This window comes from Pan troglodytes, chromosome 14, assembly GCF_028858775.2.
Source record: "Pan troglodytes isolate AG18354 chromosome 14, NHGRI_mPanTro3-v2.0_pri, whole genome shotgun sequence".
NCBI classification, from domain to species: Eukaryota; Metazoa; Chordata; class Mammalia; order Primates; family Hominidae; genus Pan; species Pan troglodytes.
In genome coordinates, this window is record NC_072412.2 from 91,384,944 (window position 1) to 91,409,247 (window position 24,304).

Below are 24,304 nucleotides of genomic sequence, written 5' to 3' on the forward strand. Positions count from 1 at the left end.
AATGTCTCTAATAACCACTTTCTAGGCAGAATGTTTCTAAAAGACTCACTGCGCTTGGACGCCTGCTTTCATGTACCAGGCATGATTACATTTTTTATATATTATCAGTGACTGAATACAATAGCTCTTAGCACAGGGCATAACATCCTAAGGAGAATATTTGTAAGCAAGTTGCAACATCAAGTCAAATTTTTTGTTATTTCTGTTAGAAACTGGAAGCCAAGATACTAAACGATCTGGTTCAAAATTCTGTATGTGTCCACCCTAATGTGAATCAGTGTGAATCTCTTTATTCAGGTCCTATTCTTCTTTTGTCTAACTCAACCATGCTGGGATGTCCACTCCTTGCTTCAAAGCTTTTATTTCTAATAAGAAAAAATCATAATTTCCTTTGTACCTGCACAAAGTTCATTGATTCTTTATCAGTTGTCCTCTATGAGATTCTTTGTTTCCCTCCAATACACTTTACAAAATTTTGGCTGGCTGCCTTACTTTTAAAACACAGTTAAAATGGCTTACTTTTTTTTTTTTTCTGACTTGATAGCTCTTTGTGTAAATCCACTCTATCTGTAAATCATGTTCTCTTGGCTGCAATCAGTATCCTGGTTCTGTGTAGTGAGGCACCCAGAGAAGAATTCACAACTCCTTTTAGCAAAACTGGTAAAGGTCTGAAGTGAAAAACAAAATGAATCTATAATCCTAGAACATCATGGCATTGAGTATGTAATATGAATAAATCCTGTATACCTTTGCTCCTAAATCAGCTTGATCAATCTGTTATTAGTAATTTACAATACTTGTATTAGTAAATTACAGTAGTAATTTAATCACTTTACAACCAATATTGTTTGGTTCCTAATTTATGAATCTTAAAACCCATTCACCAGTTTGAAAACTAGCTATCTCTCTGACTGCTCTACTTCTGTTAATATTACCACAACTGTTCTACTCAGCAAGATTAAAATACCCAATTTAAGCTTTAAGATTTCTAACAGCTTTGAAACAGTATCTCTTTATTCCACAAGCCTGATGAGGCTTATTTTTGATATCCATCTTTTAATTTCCATTTATACAGAATCACCTTCGCTCAAGCTTTTGCTAACCTGTGCCTTTACCCTTCAAGGATGTTAAGGCCTCCTAACTAGTTTCTTTATCAACAAACAATCTTTCTTGTCCTCTGGCATCAAATTATTTTTTTCTAAAATACCACTTGAATCTTTGGTTTTAGCATCAGTTTCCAAACACAACATTAAAATATTCAGATATTCAGTGTTTCAGGAAGCCCTTTGAAAATTACATTTTTCCAAAGACAAGATTGAACAGGCAGTTCATTCATTTGTTTTGTCCTTTTGTGATGCTTGCCTTTCTACTTCAAATATCTTTGAGAAAATAACCATTTTTTCTTAAACATGCTCTATTTTCAACCAAATATTAGTCCATTAATGACTATGCAAATGCCATAAGAATGTTATTTGTTATCACTGACATAAATGTGATGGCTGCTTATGAAACTTATTTTTTACCAAAATTAAATGATTAAAAATTAATTAAAGTGCTGAGACTTACTCCAAATAAACATTTTGTCATTATAGAAATAAGGGGAAATTTAAAAGTAGTATGCATATACTGGAACTATATTCATAAGAAAAGATTCAGTATTATGGGTGGACTTAGGTACAGCTAATGTCATTTATTAAGTAACAGAAGACAGCCCATTAACAGTAGAACCAAAAAGGGAAATTCTAGGTAAAAATAGACAAAATTGATAGCTATGTTACTCACAGTTTCCAGATTTATTATATTTTGGTATGCTCCTTTAAAATTTATATTTATACTTGGTCAGTTTTTAAAAGTAAAAAAAATTCCAAAATAAGTTGCATAGCAAAACTTTTCCCCTATGGCTTTGAGATACATATTTTTAAGGGTAAGATTTAATTGCATTCCCCTAAAAGATGTACTTGTTTTCATAGCTGATCTGAGATAAAGATTTACAAATGTACTGCATCTCATGACTGAGAGGAAGTTATTTCCCTAGTTTCTACTTTTATAATAGAGATGAAACCAAGTAAAAAGGCACATCACCCACAAAAAACCACCACTGTGCAAAAAGCACATGCTTTTGTCCTTCTCCTCTGTTTAAACACTTACTTTGAAGCAAATAATAAATCTGGGTCTCTGAGATAGGCTAAAAACTTAACTAGATTCTGTTAAAGAAAAAAATGTGGCAAATAATTCTCACACCATCAGTTGGATGAGTCCACTTTACAAGTTCCAATTGTAGTCTAGGGAAAACCATTTACCAAACAAATTAAAAAAAAATACAGTTGCACAGGACACTATAGGTCAGGGCTACTTATTTCCACATTGATCAACTTGATGCTGTGTTGTTAGGAATCTGATTGAAACATATAACTTTATTGCAAATAAAGATGCTGAGTATCTGTAGACCAAGAATAAATTCCTTTCATCTGCAAATGAACTGGAAATTAATATTTTAAAAATATCTACTCAAATATCTCTCATGTCAAGTACCAGACCTGCCAGGTACTTTCATCTATTCTGTCTTGTACAATCATAAAAATCAAGCAAACAAACAAAATAATCATTTACCAGTCCTTTCACATGTATTGTTTATTCAGTAATAACTGTGAACCAGGTATTTTGTGTATCTTCTTTTATTTAATAGCCCTGAAAAGGTTTGCATCAAAATGCACTTTTTACAGTAAATGAACAGAGGCCCCATAGATTGATTAACTCACTGAATTTAATACGGCATGTAAATGTTATGTCAAAAGTGAAAGTTTTCGTTTTCTGCTTTTAAAGCAGAAGCCCCATCTCCTTTCTCCACAATTGATACCGGTGGCTGACATTAGATTTTATTTAAAATCTTTTACATTTTTATTATATGCCAAAAATTATTTTATATAAGTTAAATAGCATGATTTGCCCCTCTTTTTCGTGTCCTCATGATTATTCATCTTTTTCACTCCCATTGCTACATGATTTGTGAGCTATAACTAATGAATACAGTGAGGAATCCTAAATTCATTAAAACTATTGGAGGGAGGGGGCCAAGATGGCCGATTAGAAGCAGCTGTGGTCCCTGGCTCTCATGGAGATGAATGAAAATGGCAAGTGAAATCTGCACCTTCAACTGAAATATCCAGGTTCCGCATTGGGACTTACTAAGCGGATGGCTTGACCCATGGGGACCCCTCACTCCCAGCCAGCGGAAGCGGTGAGTGAGTGTGCGGCCCCACCGAGGAAACCACACTTTTCCCCTGGATATTTGCAACCTGCAGATCACAAGATACCTTCGTGAGTCCACACCACCAGGGCCTTGGGTCCGAAGCAGATAGCTGCGCAGACACTTGGGGAAGTGACCACTCGGCCCTGGGAATTCTAGTGAGGCAGGAGATTTATCTATGCATTCGCCTAGGAATGGGGCTGAATCCAGGGAGCCAAGCAGCCTCATTCTGTGGGCCCCACTCCCATGGTACGTCACAAGTTAAGACCCACTGGCTTGGAATTCCAGCCAGCCGGTGGCAGCAGGCTGGAGACTGCTTGAGATGAACTGAGTTCCCAGGGGAATGGGTGGCCGCCATCTCTGCGGTTTTACCTGAAAGACAAACTAGACATAAAATTATTATGAATCCAATTATTATGTTTATTTTTTCTTAATCTAATTACCTATTTAGATTTGTTCTAAGATTTGTTCTCTTTTTGAAAATCAGGTCTTCAAAAGCTAATGGTTCACATAGTTTACACTTTAGTTTCTTTTGACATTAGGCTAAGTGAAAGAACATCAAGACCATCTGCTTATGGTCACATTTGCCAGAAGTGGTATATGCCTTTAGTAAGTGCAAGTAATATAAACATCCTGTACTTTTTATTTTTCAAACGTTAGGAATCTTGTTTTAGAATGATCTGTATTTACACAAAATTTTTATAACAAAACGGTTGTCAAATTTCATGACTCCAATTGCCTGTACCCAATTACATAATACACTTTACTTCAAATTGGTCACATAAGCAAACACTCTAGTTTACTCTTTATAAATTAAGTCATGTACTCTGATCACACAAAAGTGAATAATTTGAAAAGTATAGAACAGTATACCTCTGTTTATTTCTACTGGATATTATGAAGAGTTTCCGACACTAAAAATAATATTACGACCTGTTCTTGCTGGAGAACATATCATTATTCCACTGTATATGGGGTTTGGTGAGTAGTGGTTGAGTTTCAGGAAAAAAAATTTTTAAAAATTCCAAATAGGTAATTTATAACTAATTTGTGAAAATGTACTTTCTGCATTGTTAAATATTTATTGTAAATGTGATTCAAAAGTTGAAACTGGTCATTTGTACCAGCTGGTGACACCTTGCAGCTCTGCATAATACTAATGAAATTTAATCCTACCCAGCAACAGAATTCACTGAAGGAAGATACGGGACCTTGGTGGATGACACATGTGAGTGACCTGGCTCCCAAAACAGACAGACAATAGGAAGTAGCATTGAGTTTCTAATTTCAGAATTAGGTTATCATTTTTACCTTTCCCCGTCTAACCAAATGACCTAATAAATCATGTATTTGAAAGGCACAAAGATTTTCATGCATTCTCCTGTTTAAATCAACTTATGATCCTCAATAATTTTATATCAGAACTAGGAAATTTTTGTGTAGACAGGTAAAATTTATATTGAGCATGATCTCTCTAGTTCTTAATAAATTACCAAGTATAATATCAAAGCCTACGGGAAAATGAGGCCAATTATAAATTGTCTAATTGTGTTTCTGAGAAACGTCAACACAAGTTAATAGAAAATAGCTAAATACTTATAATCCTTATCTCCTCAGGTATAACATTGGCTTGTGAAAAGAAAACTTGCATTTGTCAAAAATTTTAATATATTTTGAATAAAACAATTCCATCCAAATCTACGATATACAGTAAATAAAAGATTTTCTTTAAAAACATACCAACGCAAAATAGTTTACAATATGAATTTAGCTAGAGGGCTGTGAATTAATATTATGTATGTTAATATGGATTGGAAGCCAATATTTATGGCAAGAATTAAATTCTGTCAAAAACCCGATGTTATATGTTTTCTTCACACTGAGCAAGAATAGTTACTTCTCCACAGAAATGGTTTTTAAACACTCCTGGTAAAAATGACTCTCTTCGATTAAGTGTACTCAAATCAACAATGCCTTCTTTTCTTACTGATCTCCAAGTACAAAACCCATCACGCTCAGTATAGGACCTAGGTAGACTACATGAAGCTTGAAACACACAATTCACATTTCCAGGCCATTATAATCTTTTATTTGGATAGAAGAACATCTTGAAGATGAGTCAATATTTTTCTTGTTGTTTTAGTTATGAATTTGGATTGAAACTGTGAAATGATTATAATTGGATTTCAATAAATTTTTTTCCTTGGTGATTCTGTGCTATACTCAAAACTAATAGAAGCTAAGAAAAGTTTTATCCTTATGAAAGCCAGTAACAAAGGCCAGTGAAGTTTTACATTTTTTCATTATTTGGGAACATTTTGCAGAAAATATATTTGCATATTTGAAAGGTTAATTCATTGAGTGGTATTATGAATAGGTATTGGTGATGGGAACACTCATGTGAGACAGTGGATATATCACCTTCTGTCTAATTGGCTTGTCATTCTGAGACAATAGAAACAATTATTTTTAGAAAATCAGGGCTTTATTATCATGGAAAATGACTTAAGCAATCCTAACTGTTTTGAAAGACATTAAACATATCTTTGCTTTTGTTAAACTTTCAATACTTTGAATAAATGCAACTCATTTTATATTTATATATATTTAATTAGTGAAAGCTGAAATTCATAACTATATATTTTCTTAGAAATTAACTTTATCCTTTGATTTAAAACTTTAATATTTAAATTGCACTTGATTTAAGAACTTGACTATTAAATATTAAACTTAAAGATTTGTAAACAAATATAATAAATATATAATTTTGCATAGGAACTTTTTTGTTATTCCAAAAAAATCATATATGACAGCATATCAATTATTCAATTCATCTAAAGATATCTATAGTTGATTATATTCAAAAATATATTAAGTGTATATAGTCAATTACAGTTCATAATTTTTAAAAATCAACTCTAAAATTTTATATTTCATCCTATGGGTTATTTACCAAAATCATTTGTTGTGATATACCTGATTATTTGTGATTTATTTACCCAATGCAATTGAAGAATTGAGACCCAGACACAATTAGCCAGTGGCTTAAAAATATATTTTTTAATATCACCAATGTTTTTTAAATGTAATTTTACCTGAGTTTGAATGCAGAACACTGAATATGTGCCAGCTATATTTAAAGAATAACTGTCATTATGTTCCCTGTGGGAATCATATACTCTTCCTACAAATAAAATGGTAGATTTAAGGGTAATATATACTGACCTGCTTTATGCTATTCTAGATGTATGTTCTAAATATGTCCCATTTAGGTATGCATAAAGTTGTTTTATGATGCATGAATATATATACATTGATGTGGATATGGTATAATTTAACTTCAAAATGTTTTGTTTTTTTTTGTTTTGTTTTGTTTTTTTGAGATAGAGTCTTGCTCAGTCACCCAGGCTGGAGTGCAGTGGCACAACCTCAGCTCACTGCAACCTCCGCCTCCCGGGTTCAAGCGATTCTCGTGCTTCAGCCTCCCAAGGAGCTGAGACTACAGGTGCATGCCACCACACTAGGCTAAATTTTTGTATTTTTAGTAGAGACGGGGTTTCACCATGTTAGCCAGGATGGTCTCGATCTCCTGACCTTGCGTTCTGCCCGCCTCAGCCTCCCAAAGTGCTGGGGTTACAGGCGTGAGCCACCACGCCCGGCCATTGTTTTTCTTTTAAAGCAGCAAGCACATTAACATCAACATCTACTATTTTCTTTTAAACTTTTATAAGCACTCATACTCACTCACATATCCTAAAGTAAAACTAAGTGAAAATTGAAAAATAAATCGTTTGATCTAAATGAAAAGTCATGCTTCACAGGGCTATATATAAATGCACATTTTTCAAGTGTGCATGTTAAATTATTGCCATTTATATATTATTTTTAATATAAGTAACACATTTTGAAGTAGATGCTGAAACAACTTCAGATGTCTGTTTTTCATGTAATCCGTGATATTCGTAGATCCCCAAAATGTGTAAGATACATGCCATCAACTTTGAGAAATAGAAATTTGGATAGTAATTTTTCATGAGACATGCACTTTCATTTTTTAGTTTATTGATATGCTGTCAAAATATTTTATTATAAAATAAAAATAATTGCATTACTATAAAAATAAGTATAGATTAACAACATATAACAAATAAATAAATTTTAAAAAAGCATTCGGATTTGTCTCTGCATAGAAGCTTCTATTTCCCATAAAAATTTTATACACACTAAACCTATACTTTACCCTGTTTCCCAGCTAACCTGTTTACTGTGGACTGATTGCTTCATGCAACTCACATTCTGCAACTTGGACCATGGCATAACTGGCAGCAATATTTAAACCTGCTCCCACTAACATTTTAACCAGAATGAGTTAGTTTTCCTTACTGCTCCTATCTAAGAACATTTCTCTTAGTAGCAAGCACCCTGAAGACTGTCCTCAAATGGGAAGTGTTAAGTACATCATATCTGGAAGGCAGCAGGGAAAAAAAATGAGTTATTTTGTGATACATTTTAGATTTAAGAACATACAAAAATAAACACATGCTCCTCACAAAATGAGATCATAGCAGAAACTGGAAGTCAAAGTGGAAGTTCTTAAACACATCTGGCTTATATCAATAAAACTACTAATAATAGCATTTCCTTAGAAACTAAAAAATCTTCAACAAAGTTTGATCTGAATAAAGCGCTAGTACAACAGGCATAAAAGGAACTGTCCTCCACACACTGAGATATAGGTTTACAATATTCTCAGCCTTACATTTGATAGTTGCCTCCGACTGTTTACTTAATATTTAACATATGTTCAGTTAATGATTTCTCACTTGCAATACCTTTAATTCCTATCATTATCTTTTATATATGCAAAGTCCTTCATATATTTCATCTTGTGGGATGAAGTGCAGCAATTTAGCATCCTGATCTTTAAGGTTTCTAATTGTCATACAGTATATTTCTTGTTCTTTCCAAATTCCCAACATCTATGACTCACTGACTTATCATTTAAGGAATATTACTTTGCTTATTCACTATGCTTAGTTACTGTAAATATTTTACTGTAAATGAGCTAGGATTTCCCAATAGAGTGAAAACAGCAAGTTAAAAAATTATCAGAAACACTGGAGCTTAAAAATATATGATGTGGCTGAGAGAATAGCTTAAAGTAGACATTCTATAATACTGGATTAAAATTTAGGAAATTATCTGTCTTCTATATATTATCCATACCTAATCAAAATCTAATTTGCTTTCATTAAACTTACTAAGTGTCTCACAACAGATATTTCTGATCAAGAGATAGACTTGCAATTGATTTTAGTTCTAACATTAACTACTGACCTATAATAATTGGTTTAATTTATAAAATAAGATTATTGATGCTTACTGCACAAAACTGCTTAAAATTAAAGTATGCAGGCCATTTAATTTAGTATCTGGCTCGTGTTAAACATTATGTTATATACATAATTATAATTCTTAATCACCACTATCAATAATTATAGATATTAAATGGCTATTAATATATACTCTATACTATTAACATATACTATATTCATTATATATTAATAATTATACTAATTAATATCGTATACTATACTAATATATGGTATATAGTATACTATATTAATATATGGTACATAGTATACTATACTAATACATGGTACATACTATATTATACTAATACATGGTACATACTATACTATACTAATATATGGTACATAGTATACTATACTAATATATGGTACATAGTATACTATACTAATATATGGTACATAGCATACTATACTAATATATGGTACATAGTATGCTATACTATATATTAGTATACTATACTATACATTAGTATATAATATACACTAATATACAAATATATAGTATTGTATATACTAATATATACTAATATATACTGTACTATATAGTATATATTATATATACTATATATTATATATAATACATAAAATTTATATATTATATATAATATATATAAATTATATATTGTATTATATATTATATTATCTTATATATAATATAATATATATATTATATGTACTACATATTATATATACTATATATACTATATATTATACTATATATAGTATAGTATATATAGTGTATTAGTATACTATATATTAGTATAGTATACTAATATATAGTATATACATAGTATATAGTATAGGATATATTAGTATATTAGTATATTATATATTAGTATAGTATAGTATGTATTAGTGTAGTATACTATATATTAGTATAGTATACTAATGTATAGTATAATAATATATATTAGTATACTATATATTAGTATAGTATACTAATGTATAGTATAATAATATATAAGTATACTATATATTAGTATATCATATATACTATATATAAGTGTATATGTAAGTATACCATACTACTATATAGTATATATATGATATATGTACTATATAGTATATATAATATATATTATATAATATAGTATATAGTATATACTATATTATATAGTATATAATATATACTATATAATGTATATAGTATATACTATATTATATAGTATATATTATATACTACATTATATAGTATATAATATATACTACATTATATAGTATATAGTATATACTACATTATATGGTATATAATATATACTATATTATATAGTATATATTATATACTACATTATATGGTATGTAATATGTACTATATTATATAGTATATATAGCATATATATAGTACTATTTTTATACTATATATAGTATTTTACTATATATAGTTCAATATATAAGTGTATATTTACTATATATTAGTATAGTATACTATATATTAGTATAGTATGCTAATATATAGTATACTAATATATTAGTATACTATATATACTATATATTAGATATAGTATATATGCTATATATATGAGATATAGTATATGTATACTATATATATTAGATATACTATATATGGTACACTAATATATGTAGTATACATATACTATAGATACTATATACTATATACCAATATATGTAGTATACTATATATAGTATATAGTGTACTAATATATATTAATATACTATATATAGTATATAGTATAGTATATATTAATATATTAGCATACTATATATTAGTATAGTATACTATATACTAGTATAGTATACTATATATAGTATAATTATATATAGTATACTATATGTAAGTGTACTATAACTATTAGTATATATTAATATACTATATATTAGTATATAGTATATATTAGTATATGTAAACACAGTAATATATACATGATATATAGTAATATGTTTTATATTATATATATTATCTGTATATTATATATATTATATGTATATTATGTATTATAAGTATATTATATATTATATATATTATATGTATATTATATATATTATATGTATATTATATATATTATATGTATATAATATATATTATATGTATATTATATATATTATATGTATATAATATATATATTATATGTATATTATATATATTATATGTATATAATATATATATTATATATGGTACTATATAAATACATAGTTCTAGTGAGTAGACACCTAAGGGCCAAAGTAGATCAAAGTAGAAAAAAAACCCATAGTTCTGTGTACTTAAATTGCAGAGCATATTGATTCTGCAATCTACTGAATAACAAACTAGTACTTGAAATTATTTAATTATTTTTATAGTCAAGGTATATAATGTACATCATGAAATTAAAACCAATTACAAGACTTTGTGCCAACTCTTAAATAAGCAGGAATCATATATGGAGATGAACTACAAAAATTATCTCTTAATTTTATTTCTATATACTGTGTAATAGTATAGTATACTATATAGTGTGTATTAGTATATAGTATAGTGTATATTAGTATATTAGTTTACTATATATTAGTATAGTATACTATATATTAGTATATAATATATAATCGTATTAGTATATAAAATATAATATATAATTATATTATGTTAGTATATATAATGTAATATATAATTATATTAGTATATAATATATAGTATACTATATATTAGTATATAGTATACCATGCTAATATATAGTATAGTATATACTAATATATAGTATACCATACTAATATATAGTATATAGTGTACTATACTAATATATAGTATATAGTATACCATACTAATATATAGTATATAGTGTATATAATAGTATGTAATATGTATACTATTTATATATACTAATATGTACTAAGTGTACACTGCACTTCCCAGATTATTATAGGACAAAAACACACTGTTTCTCTATTCTCTTGTTCTCACGGCTACTAACATTGACCTAATCCTATCTTTTATTACATTTTGCCTAGATTTTTGCCAAACCCTCCAATTTAACTTTTCTCTCTCAGTCAGACTTCAATTTCCTGGTAATTGCCTTCCAAATTACACAGGTAAATGTTTTAACTTATATTGTTAATAATTTGTAATGATTTCATATTACTCTTGGAAGTAAGTTAAAGACCCAGTAATTATCAAGGCTGTATGTGATTTTATTAGCCACTTCCATGGTTATTTATTCATTCTGTTATTAAGATTTAGTGATCACAATGTATATGCCAGGTTGTGTTTTACATACTAAGCATAGAAAAATCGTTTGGATAAGGTATCTAAAGAGGTTAATGAGAAAATCCATTCACTGATAGATGTAATGGAAGCAGCTTGATGAGGCCGTGGGGATATCAGCAAGGACCAACTCTCTCTCTGCACAGTAAGAAGATGGCACTTAATGTTATCCTTGAGAAATGGATGTTTTCCAGAAGAAACAATATGTGCAAAGACTCAGAAAATTAAAACTTACAGCTATTCAAGGACAGTGTGATAGTAAATGGCAGGAGATAAGATTATAAAAATTGGTTAGAGATGAATATGATGGCAGGTACTTTTGACAATTTTATTATATAACATATAGGTACAAAAGAAGAATGTGAACAAAGAGATCAACACATTAGATTTAAATGATGGGTATAAGAAATTGTCATTCTGCTAAAAGGAAAGAGTGAAAAATGAGCAACATACAAGCAATTGCATATTTCAAGTAAATATTCTAGGCTACTAGCTGTAGAATAGTATGTCATTTAAAAAGTTAGAAGGAGGTTGTTTGCAAAGGATTTTTTTTGTTTTGTTTTATAGTAGTAAAAAGAGTAGGACTTAGGGAACAAGACTCTTAAATATCTTAAGTCCAAATAAAACTAGATTAAGTTAAATCCATATTGTGCAGAAATGCTAAAAAGAGTATACCAAATTTTAATATATTTGTTAATTTATTACGTTTTAGAAATAGATTTTGTATGAAGTTATGTTTAAAATACTCAAATATAACAGGCAGAATCTACTTAATCTAAATGATCAGGTATTTGAAACTAGTTGAAAACATCCAAATTATTAACTTTAATTTTTTCTTTTTGTACTTTTGTTGTTTTTAATCACATAAAAGCAAAATGACAGATTGAAATGTTTCTGCACTGCTCTGCTATATTACCATATTTGTTTTGATCTTATATTAAAAACATAATTAGCACAGCGGTAGGGGTTTATGAATTTGGGAATGACATATTTCTTAGAGAATGTAACAAAAAGAGCTTTTCCCATTCTTTATCCTCAGCACATATAAGTGACTTCTGCATAAACCCACAAAACATTTATGTAATATACTGACTCATATGTAAATTCAGATTTCTTTATACCCTACTATAGTTGCCTTTGGGATCATGGAATATATTTTAAGAATACTGTCTTTAGATATTGTTAGAGAGGTTTTATCTTCTAAAAATAAGTAGGTTAGAGAAAAATTATCTTCTGAATTATCAATCAGTATATAAATTCAACTTGTTAGGCAACCAGTTAACTGGATTTTTGATCTACATTTGCTCAAATATATGTGTATGTAATTCATGGAAATTTACCAAAGCACAAGCAGCTTCCTGCTATTCATTGACTAAGGACTGACTCTAAGATTTGCCCTGGCTTTTCCTATTTAGTCTTTTCTTGGGACTGTGACATTCATAAGCACCTCAGTAAGAAAGTGAACTAGGAAATATAACGGAGATCCAATTATAATGATTTGGCAGTAATTGATCTAAAATTACAGAAATAAAATTAAGAGATAATTTTTGTAGTTCATCTCCATATATGATTCCTGCTTATTTAAGAGTTGGCACAAAGTCTTGTAATTGGTTTTAATTTCATGATGTACATTATATACCTTGACTATAAAAATAATTAAATAATTTCAAGTACTAGTTTGTTATTCAGTAGATTGCAGAATCAATATGCTCTGCAATTTAAGTACACAGAACTATGGGGTTTTTTTCTACTTTGATCTACTTTGGCCCTTAGGTGTCTACTCACTAGAACAGTGTTTCTCAATTTGGGATGATTTTGACTCTCCACTCTTACCTGGTGACATCTGGCACCCTCTGGAAATATTTGAGATGTTTTTGGTTGTCATCATCTTAGGAAGAGTGATACTGGCCTCCGATGAATTGAGGCCACGGATTTATGGGAAACATCCAGTGAAACATAGGATAGTTCAACACAGCAAATAATGATGAGACTGAAATGGTCTATAATGCAAAACTTGGGAAACCTTGCAGCAGAGAAAATGCAACAAATATCTAGGAAACGATTTTTTTTTTCCGTTTCCTCCACTCCTGGACTCATGCAAAATAATGTGATAATTTGGGACAGTCTATCGTCTAACCCTTTTTTTGGGCATATTATGTATTTAAAAACCTGTCAAAAGTCACTGGGTTTGTAGGTAATTGGTCATATGCCTATAGCTAACTGGCTGCATGACAAAATAATACCAATACTGCATCTAGAACACTAGAATAACATATAATTTCCTTTATTAAGACAATATATTTAAGAAAATATTAATTATTATGATTCCCCAAAATGAGATCTGTTGCCCAGTCTGTGTAAAATTTGCATTGTATCACTTTAAAGTATGTAATTTTATTATTTTCAAATGATTATTTCTAAAATTTTATAGCCAGAAATGAAATTTGTAACCAGCTCTGTATCTTGTTTAGAAAAATTAATCTATCAGGCTTTGTTATACATCTCACAAAGATTGTGTGAAGTTATTTTCTTTCTTCTTTTTTCCTGGCTTTTGAAAAACATTGTCTATTGATGAAGTATTGGAGGCAATTAAAAAGACTCACTCTCAAGGAGCAGTTGAATGTGTGCATACTGGAAACCTGGGAACAGAGAAGCTTTGCTATCAGCAAGTTAGGAAACTCATGAATACTTTAGATGTAGCCTAAAGGCTGCGTGCATAGGTGGATGTTTGTTAGGAGCTGCTGACTTGTTGACAAATAAATGCCTTCTATTCTAAAATGCTTGTAGGGCTTTGGCTTGCAAGTCAGGAAGTGCTGCTGAGATTTAGAAGCAGGTACTGCAATCTCCAAACCAATTTTCTTCGCTGCTTCTTCTAGGCTAGAATGGATTTGGGAAAGCACCATCTTTCCAAGACTTAGAGAAGTCTTTTCCTGGGCCTTTAGTTTTGAGATTTCAGATTTTTATTTCTCATAAAAACTGCCCGTGGGCTTACTGGTCCTAGAGATAAAAATAGAATACTATTGGAGTAGAATGGCCCACACTCTATCTATGTTTAGTTTTTATATTCCAAATACTGAAAGACAGTTAATAAAAAAGTTACATTTGAGACATTTTTAGAGACACAATTACGTGTCTCTAAAAATGTTATTTGTTTCTGTAGCAGCATTCAAATAGCAAATCAAATTTTTATTCTTTCAATTTTTTGTCTCCAAGATTATTTCTTCAAACTCTACATATGTTGAAAAACATGAATACATGCCATGTTTTTTGTTTGTTTGTTTGTTTTATCAGGCTGAATGATGGTAAATATTGAAAATAATTTCTTCCAAAGATTTATGACAGCCAACCTCCCATTATTGCAATTTCTGTCTAATTAGATGCTATATACTCAAAGTAGTTCCCAAAAATTTATATGTTGAAATCCTAAATCCAAATGTGCTGACATTAGGAGATGGGGCTTTAGTGGGGTGATTAGGTCACAAGGGTGCAGTCCTCATGAGTGTAATTATTGCTCTTATAAAAGAGGCCCAGAGAATTGCTTTATCCCTCCACCATGTGAGGACACAGGAAGAAGACAGTTGTCCGTGAACCTGGAAGCAGGTCTTCATCAGACACTTTGTCTGCAGAATCCTTGATCTTAGACTTCCTATCCTCCAGAACTGTGAGAAATACATTGCTGTTTTTTTGTAAGTCACTCAGTCTATGATATTGTGTTATAGCAGCCTGAATGAACTAAGCCATTAGAGAAGGCTACAATACTTGAGAAAATAGTGTAATTTCTATGTAGGGGTGTGTGCTACACAGAAGTTGTCTTTTCTTGGCACACTGTAATAAGTAACTTAGATATAGTTTTATTATTGAATAAATATAAAATATAACTTGGATATATTTATAGTTATTTTAGAAAACATAAATCAGATAAAACGTGTGAAATTAAACAATACCCATCAAAATCTGCCCGAAATCACCCCGTATTAATTTTTTCATTGGCATCTTGATATTCTAGATAATATATTGTTGACAGTTGATAGCTAAAAAAACCAGAATAGAATGGATTTTTTTCCTTTGCAAATTAATTCATGACTTGTCCAGAGATAAGAAAAATATGCCAAATGTATTTCCACAGTCACATTTAATGCAAAGTAATTAATTTAAGATGAAAATTAATTATAGGTACTCTGGAAAAAGCATTTTGGATTCATTGTGAAAACTTCTAGTTGTAATATGGTAAATGTTTAACATATTAACAAAATCACAGGGAGAACTTAAATTTCAAGTTTCAAATATTTAATTCCATTGTAGAATATCAATCTCTAGCCCCTATTATTTTACACAGATTGTTATTACTGATCATTGCCTTATGTGGATACTCATATCAGTTATAAAACTATCCATAACAAATTCATGCAATCATTTTAGCCAGGATTCCTGGGTGGTTTGTTTTGAATAATATTTTATTTTGCTGTCCATAATTTTTTTAGACACAACTAATTGCTCAGTACCTAATCATCATGCTGTTACTTTTTAAGATCTTTTTATCTTTTTGATTGTTAATTGACAGTGTGCTGAGGCACATCGGCTTTCAGTTTCTTCCTGATTCAGAGTTAAAAATTTATAAAGACTTGAGATTATTTTGTTTTTTTTACTTTTACTTTTTGAAAACATTAGGAATCCTAATTAATCTGTTTCCAATGAAGTCAGGATACAAAAATTAATGATTTCATGTAATAAAGCAAAAGACATTTGTGGAGAAGCAGGGTCCTTCTCCACAAATTGTTTTATTGCTGTTGTTTTAACTTGTTTATCTTTCCACCACAGATACCATAGAAACTGACCTACTTTCACTATGAGGTTTTTTGGAATAAAGTCATGTACCACATAATGATGTTTTGGTCAACTATGGTTTGCATATAAGATGGTGGGCCTGTAAGATTATGGTGGAGCTGAAAAATTGCTATTGGCCTAATGACTTTATAACCATTGTAAAGCACTAGCACAATGCATAACTCATGTTTGTGGTATGCTGGTATAAACCAACTTACTGTGGCTGCCAATTGTATAAAAGTATAGCACAAATAATTACATACAGTACATAATGCTTGATAATAATAAGGCACTATGTTACTGGTTTATATATTTACTCTATTATATATTTTTATCATTATTTTAGTGTCCTTCTCCTACTTACATAAAAGTTAACTGTAAAGCAGTTTCAGACAAGACCTTTACGGAGATATTCCAGGAGAAGGCATTGTTATTCTAGAAGAAGATAACTCTATGCATGTTACTGCCCCAGAATGCCTTCCTGTGGGACAAAATGTACAGGTAGAAGACGGTGACATTGATGCTCTTGACTCTGTGCAGGCCTAATTTGTGTCCTAGTTTTTGACAAAATTTTTAAAAGTACTGCTGAAAGAAATCACAGGAAAGAAATGATGGGAAAGCATTGCATACTCATGGATTGGAAGAATCAATATCCTTAAAATGGCCATGTTGTGCAAAGTAATATACAGATTCACTATTATCCCTATCAAACTACCAATGTAATTTTTCACAGAAATAGAAAAAAAAGCTATTTTAAAATTCATGTAGAATTTTTAAAGTGCCGGAATATCCAAAGCAGTCCTAAGCAAAAGAAAGCTGGAGGCATCACATTAGCTGACTTTATAGTACAGGGCTATAGTAACCAAAACAGCATGGTGCTAGTATAAAAACAGACACATAGAACAATGGAACAGCATAGAGAACCCAGAAATAAAGCCTTATACCTACAACCATCTGATCTTTGACAAAGTCAACAAAAACAAACCATGGGGAAAGGACTCTGTATTCAAAAAACAGTGCTGGGATAATTGGCTAGTCATATGCAGAAGAACGAAACTCACCATATACAAAAATTAAGATGGATTAAAGACAAAATGTAATACCTAAAACTATAAAAATCCTAGAGGAAAGCCTAGGAAATATCATTCTGGACACTGGCCTTGGGAAATAATTTGACTAAGTCCTCAAAAGCAATTGCAAAAAAAACAAAAATTAACAAATGTGACCCAATTAAACTAAAGAGTTTCTGCACAGCCAAAAACAAAAAACCAAAACAAAATACCTACCAGCAGTATAAAGAGATAACCTATAGAATGGAAGAAAATATTTGCCCACTTTGCATCTGACAAAGGTCTAATATCCAGAATTTATGAAGAACTTAGGCAACTCAACAAGCAAAAAACAAATAACCATATTAAAAAGTGGGCAAAGGACATAAACAGACACTTGGAAGACATACCGGTAGCCAGCAAACATGAAAAAATGCTCAACATCACTAATCATCAGAGAAACGCTAACCAAAACTGCAACGAGAAACCATCTCACCACCAGTCAGAATGGCTATTATTAAAATGTCAAACAATACCAGATCTTAATGAGGTTGTGGAGAAAAGGAAATGTTTATACATTGTTGACAGAAATGTAAATTAGTTCAGCCACTAAAGAAAGCAGTTTGGAGGTTCCTCAAAGAATTTAGGACTATCATTCAACGAAGCAATCCAATTCCTGGGTATATAACTGATACGGTTTAGTTGTGTCCCCACCCAAATCTCATCTTGAATTATAGTTCCCATAATCCCCATGTGTCATGGGAGGGACCCAGTGGGAGGTAATTTAATCATAGGGGTGGGTACCATCATGCTTTTCTTTTCTAAGAATAGTGAGTGAGTTCTCATGAGAGCTGATGGTTTTATAAGGGGCTTTTCCCCCTTTTGCTTGGCACTTCTCCTTCCTGCTGCCCCGTGAATGATGTGTTTGCTTCCCCTTCTGCCCCGATTGTGATTGTAAGTCTTCTTAGCCCTCCCCCGCCATGCTGAACTGTGAGTCAATTAAACCTCTTTCCTTTAAAAATTACCTAGTCCAGGGTATGTATGTATTAGCAGTGTGAGAATGGACTAATAAAATATCCCAGATAAAATAAATCATTCTACCAAAAAGACACATATACTCGTGTGTTCATCACAGCACTGTACACAATAGCAAAGACATGGAATCAATCGAGATGCTCCCCAACACTGGACTGGATAAAGAAAATGTGGTACATGTACAGCATGAAATACTATGCAGCCATCAGAAAAATCATTTCCTTTTCAGCAACATGAATGTATCTGGAGGCCATTACTCTAAGCAAATTAATGCAGAAAGAGAAAACCAAATGAGACAGCCAGGTGGGAGGGGATCCCCAGAAATACTCAAACTGACCTTACTGGGGTGGAGACACAGAAGTTCAAGCCTTTTGCAGAGGGGAGAAACCTAGCCCCTCCTCTTCCTATGTGGAACCTGGGATTTAAACCATGGGCAGGAAACACTCTAGTGGGCAACCCTGGACTTGCAGACAGTTTCTGTTTCTCACTTCTTTTTCACCCAGTAAAACCCTGCTTTACTCACCCTCCCCAACCATCTGCAAGCCTAAATTTTCATGGCTGTGTGATGGACAAAGACCCTGTCTTTAGCTGAACTAAGGAAAATTCCTTCAATGCAAATACCACATGTTCTCACTTAATAGTGGGAGAAAAACACTGGGTATGTATGAACATAAAGATGGGAGCAATAGACCCTGAGTACTACTGGAGGGGAGAGGGTGGGAGGGAGTAAGGGCTGAAAAACGACCTATTGGGTACTATGCTCACTTCCTGGGTGACAGGATCAGTTTGGTACTCCAAGCCTCAGCATCACACAATATATCCACGTAACAAACTTACACATGTATCCCCTGAAAAGAAAAGAAAAAAAAATAGAAAAAAAAAAATTAAAATAAAGAAAAAAACCTTAAAAATAGAAAAAAGCATACAGAGTAAGAATATAAAGAAAGAAAATATTTTTCTACAGCTGTACGATGTTTGTGTTTTAAAGTATTAATATGTTCTTACCATCGTAGAGTCAAAAGTTTAAAAAAATTCATAAAGAAAAAAGTTACAATAAGCTAAGGTTAATTTATTATGCCCTAGGCATTCACATTCACTCACCACTTACTGACTCACCCAGAGCAACTTCCAGCCCTGCAAGCTTCATTTATGGTATGTACCCTACATAGTTGTATTTTTTTAATCTTTTATACCGTATTTTTACTGTATCTTTTCTATGTTTAGATATGTTTATATACACAAATACCATGTTATAATTGCCTACAGTATTCAGTACAGTAACTTGCTGTACAGGTTTGTAGCCTAGAAGCTGTAGGCGATACCATATAGCCTAGGTGTGTAGGAGGCAATACCATGGAAGTTTGTGAAAGTACATTCTATGATGTTCCAACAGCAAAGAAATTGCCTAATGACGCATTTCCCAGAAGTGTCCCCCCACAACCCCGACACATCCTCCACCCCCATTAAGTAACGCATGACTACCTCAGCAAATGTTAAAACTATGTAACTGTGTATAAGGCATGTCCATGGGTGTGTGAACCATCGAGTGTGGACAGATGAGCTCTCAGGGCAAGAATTTAGCGCTTAATACAGGCCTCAAATCTTTAGAGAGAGCCGGGTTTGAGCCTGGCTCTTCCCACAGGTCAGAGAAGGTTGACTTCCATTTTCCATGGAAGTCATGGTTAAGTATTTGGTTAACTACTCTGTAAGTGAGAGTAATGACCTCTGATAATGGTAGACCGATTAAATGATAAAAGAAAAAGTCTTTAGCACATTCTCTCAGACGTTCAATAAACTTGAATTACCTCTCTTAACATCTGGGTTTCAGATTGCTGGTTCCTTTGTAAAAACTTCCATATTTAGAATTATCTTGGCTATTTAATTACATTTAGTCATTTTGTCCGTTCTTTTAAATTATTTATTTTACTTGATTTCTCATATATTATGCTATGTAACAATGATTCAGTATTCTGATATCTGGGAATACATCGATGCTTCTTTGACAATCACTAATAGTTAATGAGTGCTTTGGGTCAAGAGTCACCTTTCCTAATGTATTTTTAAAGATCACTGAACATGTTTAAACTAGAATAAAGTTTCTTTCCAATTACACACATTATCATTTATTTTCTGCAACATTAAAAGTTGGTAGTAATAACAAAATGTTACATATATTATTTGTGAATTTTATGATAGTATAACAACTTTTGATTTTAGCCAAAAGTTTTCTTCAATTTGTCTCTTTTGTTCATTTAACCATTATAAAATATGAAATAATTATGTATTGTTAGCATTATCAGTCTGATATTTAATGCTAAATAGGTCAATTTGGCTAACTAGAATAATTAAAAGTGATTGTAAATTATTATGTATTCCTCTCTCTTTCAAACTCAGTTAAGCTTTTAAGATTTAACCTTTTATGTAAATAATATTAGGTACATTAAAAATCCTGAATTGCTATTCTACTTTTAGTATGTACAAAATGCATAGAAGAGAAGGCTTTTCAAAATCATGCAATAAATTCATGAGGAAACAAGGTGTCTTGTTTCACCTAGAAAAAAATAAAAAATCATCAACAACAACAACAATTAATACAATCAGCCACTGACTTTTGTAATCACGCTACATCTATTTTGATAAAGTGAGATAGGGAAAGATTAAGAAAGAGAGAGAGAGAAGGTAATAGGCGTTATTGACAAATCTTACTCTTACAATAATTTGATATACATTTACTAATATTCTGGTACTATTTTTCTTTACTAAAATAAAATTTCTTTTCCAAATGAGGGGGATAATAGAAATCAATTAGCCCTTTCTTCTCCCAAAAATGTAGCCTGAGAGGAAAAATAATTTTAAAAAAAGATCTTAATTTTTTTTCTAAACTTTATCAATTTTTTGTGGCTATAATTTAAAAATCTTCTCACTTTATGTTTGTTTTAAACTAAAATCTAAGGAAAAATGAGATATAGGTATAGATATGGATGTGCATAATTCAGGAGAGAAAAGAACAGTTTGTATTATGTTAAATGTTATTTAAATCAATGAATGGATATTTTGTGAGAAAAATTTTAAATAATGCAGAATCCTCAAAAGTTTTTTAAAGCAACACTGTACCAGAGTTTTATTTTACCATTGATTATACAGACTGATAGACAATTTAGGTTGCAAATGATACTTTTAAATGTAGGCAGGCTCTCAAGCACTTTAATCTACATAGGCTTATTTTAAATATGTTAAGTGATTGTTAGTGATTTCCTAATTTGCTTGCCAAATTCAAGAATTTATTTAGTGCCTGTAATTAAAGAAAAATATGTAGAGACACTGAGAAATCAACATAAGGCAAATCAGGATTTGTTATAGATAAATTTAAGGATCTCAGATATTATTAGTGGCTTATAGAACCCTTCATGGGCTGATAATATGCTTAGTCATAAACCGTAAAATTTTTACAGCCCAGTACCATTAGGCCAGGCTGGAAAAATCATTGTAGGTATTACAAAAGTTAACAAGCTTTCCTTTATTATTCTCAGCTGCGTAAAAAGTCTTTTGATCCTGTGTCCCTTTCCTGCCCCCGACCACGTAAATATGCAAAATTCTTTTGATTTTATGGTCCTGGAATTTGCAGAAGCCCACCGAGTGATAGCTTCAATGGAAAACCTCTGGATTCGAGATTTTTGGTCAGTCTGTTTTGAGGGGTATATATATGTGTCTATTTCTGGAAATAATACACTTTCAGGGAAAAATTAAGTAGCATCAGATTATGACAAGGGAAGAAGAATTTTGTGGTGGACTTTTGGAGGACTGCTTTAGACAAGTATTCAGGATATACTCTTTCAGAATGAGACCTTTAACCAGAATCATGAAAATGCTCGTGAAAAAATACTATGAGAAAGTTGGCGGAAGAATATTCTAGTCAAAGTAAACTATATTCAAAATCTCTGAGGTAAAAATTAGCTTAGCATATACAAGAAACTGATTTGGCATGAAATTATATACACACACACATATATAATATATACGAAGTATAAATAATATATATATGAAGAATTAATCAGAGAGCAGATCATGTAGGTCTTTGTAGTCCATGGGAAGGAGCTGGCATTAGTCTACTTGTAAAGAAAGCTGTTGTTGTATTCTGCTCAATGGAATGTCTGATACAATTTATTTTACAAAGAGCCCAATCTGGTTGCCACAGTAGTGTGTACAGAGAAGTCAGAGTTTAAATAAACAGACTTGAGTCCATTTCTATGATCAAGAGTAAATAATAATGCTGACCTGGACTCCCACGTAAAGAGGGAAGAGGTTCCGGGGAAAAGTAAAAATTAATGGGATAAATTTGGGGTACTGTTTGGCCATTAAAGCAACAAATGAGGTTTAAGAGCAGATGAGGTCTAAATAAAAGGGAGGATTCAAAAATGATTTTTGTCCTAAGTAACTAGGTGAATGGTGGGTCTATGAAGGTACTTGTGTTCTTGGTTCTATGAAGATATCTGTAAAACAGAATTTATTAAACATTTTTCATATGATTATTGCAAGGCAAATGTAAAAAACACGAAAAGCTATTATCTTTTATTACATCAAATGCACTCAAAAGTAAAATCTATTAGTAGAGATAAAGTGGTAAAAATCTAAATCTACATGAATAAGCTTTGTCTAAAGACAAAAAAGCTGGACACTAGGAAAAGTTGGTTTAGAATCTTCCTTTAATGAAATTTATTTTCAGACAAGTCAGTAAAAATTTGTGAAAAAGGAATGCTATGTGGTCAGAAAATACAGAGTACACTGAAAATTGAATGTTTTAATTTGCTACTGTCTCCAGTTTGTAATGTGTCTTGTCATTTTAAAATTAGATTATTTAGATCAGTTTTTTTTTTCTTTTTCATAGTATAAATGTTGGGAAATTCTGAATCTTTTTTATTCATCTTGCCAGCTCACGTGAAATAATCCTTGATACAGTACTGAATATTTTGTCTCTTAAGATGAAAAGAGCAACATTTGTGTAAGTGACTATTTGCTGATTTTAAAAGTATGTTATATTTTTTTTTGGAAAAAATAGAGTCAGATTCAGAATAAAGCATAAGTAAAAATGAGTGATGCAATTTAGGAGTCAGTATTGCTGATTTTCTTTGGAGATATTTTTAGTTTGGAATTCTTTTGTTCCTACATGAAGATTCTGGCCTTATTTCCCTGTTCTATTCCAATTCTTCTCTACAACTTACACTCAGGCACTCTCTCTCTCATTGCAACTACATTAGCAACATAAAAAAATATTTAAACAACAATTGTTCTTCTAAATTTTGTTCATGTCTCAAAATACATAGAAAACTATACAATTCCTTAACTCAAAGGGCTTGAAATATATTTTAGGATGGTAGGAATGAGCTTAAAACAACAATTAAACATATCAAAGTTTATGAATGAATGATGAAAGGCAAAACCACTTCATCTATTACTTTATGAAATATAAAAGTTATTCTTGGATGATTTCACTCGCGTCCGATGATTTCACTCGCGTCCGTGTGAAGAGACCACCAAACAGGCTTTGTGTGAGCAACAAAGCTGTTTATTTCACCTGGGTGCA

General features: G+C 31.1%; 1 long non-coding RNA gene across 2 annotated transcripts in view; it reads left to right on the plus strand.

Moving 5' to 3' along the window:
• The window catches only part of LOC104001875 (uncharacterized), a 110,072-nt gene that overhangs the window by 54,489 nt on the left and 31,279 nt on the right, over window positions 1-24,304 (plus strand). The window contains exon 4 of one of the 2 annotated variants that reach the window (XR_008538858.1): window positions 19,807-19,877. The exons of the other annotated variant lie outside the window; for it this stretch is intronic. This is a non-coding gene — a long non-coding RNA (uncharacterized LOC104001875). Of the gene's footprint in view, window positions 1-19,806; window positions 19,878-24,304 lie in introns of those variants that run through there. 2 annotated transcript variants of the gene reach the window in all.